Below are 3,712 nucleotides of genomic sequence, written 5' to 3' on the forward strand. Positions count from 1 at the left end.
GAGTGGGGAGTGGGGAGAGAGTGGGGGGAGAGAGCTGAATGCAATGCAATGCAAACATAGGAATGAATGCAATGAGCCCAGAGATGGTGGAGATACTGTGGATGTCAGAGGAGAGTTGCTCTGTGAGAGGTGAATGCAGTGCAACGGTGTGAGAAGCCACAACATTTTTTTTTGCTTAATGACTTTTTGATAAAACCAGTGTCCTGTGGCTCTCTCAGTGGTTTAGAGCGCTCGCCTCGCAGCGGGTTCGGTAACCGGCGGGAAATTTTCCCTTACTCCGCACAACGCCTGCTGGTAGTCCCTCGAGAGATAAAGAAAAACAACCACAGGATGACGGGTCCCCTTCAATCCGCGACTGTTTGGGGGACGCCGCTGTGCGCAACTGTCCGCCGCGTTTGGCCCACGGGATGTGCAGTCAATCCACTTTACGGTCTGTCCAGTGAAGCGCTTTGAGACGTCTCGAAGCACTCTTATCAAATGCAGGGATTGTTATTATTTATTATTATAAGGGCTCAGTAACAATAACAGCCCTTACATTTGATACAGCACCTAATCACGTCCTCGAGACGTCTCAAAGCGCTTCACAGGACAGTCCGTCAAGTGGGTTGACTCTAATATTTTGACGGCGAAAGTACGCAGAACGATTAAACCAAAAACTGGATTCCCAATTCGCCCCATGTGGCTCGTGGCTCACTGATCGCACAGCCCTCTGCTGTAAACAGGAGCTGAAAATTGTCTGTTCAAGCTCAGTATTTCAAATAACACTCTGTAATATGAGCCAACCCCACCCCTCGCTGAATGGATTGGCCAGAATCAGTACCAGCGGGAAACAGTTCATTGCATTAGGAGCTATGGGCACGGCTTGTGATTTGCGCCCTCAAGACTGAGCTGGATAGATATTTGTTAGGTCGGGGTATCGAGGGATACGGGGCAAGGGCAGGTAATCGGAGCTGAGGTACAGATCAACCGTGATCTTATAGAATGACGCAACAGGTTCGAGGGGTTGAATGGCCTCTTCCTGTTACTGTGTTTCTATGTTTACAAACTTTGAAGATGTTTCCTCTCAGAAGCAAACCTTGCTCTTGAATGGCTGCGAATGATGCAATCAGTTGTAATGAATTTATAAACTCGATTCTTCCGGATCCAACTTACAATTATTGTTTCCCACTACTCGTTATTCAACTACTTAAATACTTCCAGTGTTTCATATTAAATCGCCCAACTTGTAACTTTCTTCTGCTAATGTGACGTTTTATCATCAATGTTTGCTCTGCAGTGACAGGGCGGGAGATCAAATGCAAAGATTATTATTATATTATTAGGTGTGAGGAGCAGTGCGAGCCCAGAGCAGAGGATTACCATTCCTTCTTATTGAGAGCTACCTGCTCGATTCTCCCTGGCACCTCTCGCTGTCGGCGTGGCCGTACACGCAGGAGATCATTCAGCACAGACCTGAATCCCAACACACCATGTCCCTGCATGTCAACTGCCAGAGGAATCCACATCTGGTTCAAATTAATTGGACAAAATGTCAACGCTCTTCCTGCTTCAATTGCGAAGATTTCAGCTGCATGAAAGAATGGCAATACTGTTGTGTGGACATCAAAGGTCCCGCACAGCTATGTGCCATTGAGGGTTGCTGAGAAAAAAAGTCGACGCAGGAGGTCTTAGATGGATCAATAAAGGACGCTTCTTTAAAAAAATTAAACAAGATTATTTCGCTTGGTAATGCATCATAGTGCAGCGCCTTTGGGATGTCCTCACGCCGTGAAAGGCACTACACACATGTTTGTATTGTGTTATGCATGTGTGACTTTTCTTTAACAGTCTTCCCAGTCAATAAAGCAAAAGGTACATTTAATCATAAAATAGAAATCCATTATTTGCATTTAAGCAAATAAATCTATCGGATTCCCTCCCTCGCTCTGTTCCAAGGTATCATTTGGTGCTGCAACATCTGAAACTGATGACGTTTTTGTACTTTCCAATCCATTTAAGAACAGGGTTACATTAACACTGATGAAGTGGACATCCCATAATCATTAACATTACCGCTGCGATCATTAGTCATACATCAATTCAGAGTCTTGTTCATTGTATCATCAAATTCTCATCATCTCCTCTTTGAGATCATTGAATTTAGTACATTATAAAAAAACTATCTGGATTTCAGATACTTTTCACAGATCTGTAATCCTAAAGCCTAATTAGCCCGAGATTCCTATCAGGTTGATTTTATTTCTTCAACCACCAAATTAATACTTTTGGTAGACGCGTTTCTTTCAAGTGTACTTAATTATCTCCTATTGATTTCTCTCTTTTCCAAAAAAGATTAATGTCAAAACAGAATAAAAGGGAGAGAAAAAAAGTTTAGCCTCGAGGTTGGATTGTATTGGTACATCAGACTGTGCTGTAAGGTGTCAATCACACTCTACGGGGACAGCCGATATACAGCAGGTTTTCAGCAGAATACTGACCAATAAATAATAAAATAATAATAATAATCCTTGCATTTGATTATTAGCACCTTATCAGGGTTTTTTTTTTGCCATAAGTTGAATGAGAATTTGTGCGGGGTGGAACTCCATGGAAATAATAAAATGGACTCTACCTACACTAAAAAAATCTAACATTTCCTTTCTACCCACTTCTGCCTCAAGAATTCTTCTCTCACTTATATTTGGACAAGTTTCCTGACTCCACACGCCTCTGTTTACCTAGCAGTAAGTGGGAACCCGGTTGTTAATCGATTGGTGCATCGCTTTTCCCGGGGTAATAATCCTTTTAAAAAAAATAATAATTTGGTCACTCAACCCACGACTGTTTGTGGGACGCTGCTGTGCGCAATTGGCTGCCACGTTTCGCCCACAATATATACAGTCAATTCACTTTACAGTCTATTCTGTGAAGCTCTTTGAGACGTCTCGAAGACGTGATAAGGTACTATATCAAATGCAAGGATTATTATTATGATTCCTTACCTCCAAGGTCTTGCTTGCTCTCTGAAAAACCTTGTCTTCTGGTTTCTGAGATTGAACTCAGGTCCCACGAACAGCCATATATGCGAGGATTATTAGTATTATTATTATCATTATTTCATCTGTCCGCAGCATTTGTACAATACAAAATTACATTTGTATTAGTGCCTTTCATGTCGGGAGGATGTCCCAAGGCGCTGGATAGTCGGCAATTTGGACCTGAGCTGGGGATCAGGATTGGGAGGGTGGGAGGGTGGGAGGGTGGCCGAAGGCATGGTCGAAGAGGAGCATCTTGAGATGCGTCTTGAAGGAGGCAAGGGAGGGAAGGAGGCAAAGAGAACAGGCCAAAGCACGAGTGGAACAGGCACTGGATTTCTGACTAGAATAAGTAATTAATCCTCACCATTATTAATGTAAAATGGGCTGGAAATTGAAAGCTAAATCCCCAAAAGACGCATAAATAATCGGATGCAATGGATCTACCACATGCTGGTGACTAAAACTCCTGTTATAAACGTGTGAAACAAGATCGTTTTTTAGCAACTTTAGCGACAGAACAAACAAATGTAATATTTGTTGTTGTTGTTGTAGTAAAGTCACAGATTATTCATGCAAGCAAAGTTATGAAATCCTTAATAGAAAATGATCATTCAATTCAATTGTTCAAACTGAGGTATTTTGCAAAATGCAAATGTGATTAAAACAAATAAATGCCATTATAAGGGTTTTACTGA

The sequence above is a fragment of the Callorhinchus milii genome, unplaced genomic scaffold (genome assembly GCF_018977255.1).
Source record: "Callorhinchus milii isolate IMCB2004 unplaced genomic scaffold, IMCB_Cmil_1.0 Scaffold11, whole genome shotgun sequence".
Classification (NCBI taxonomy): domain Eukaryota; kingdom Metazoa; phylum Chordata; class Chondrichthyes; order Chimaeriformes; family Callorhinchidae; genus Callorhinchus; species Callorhinchus milii.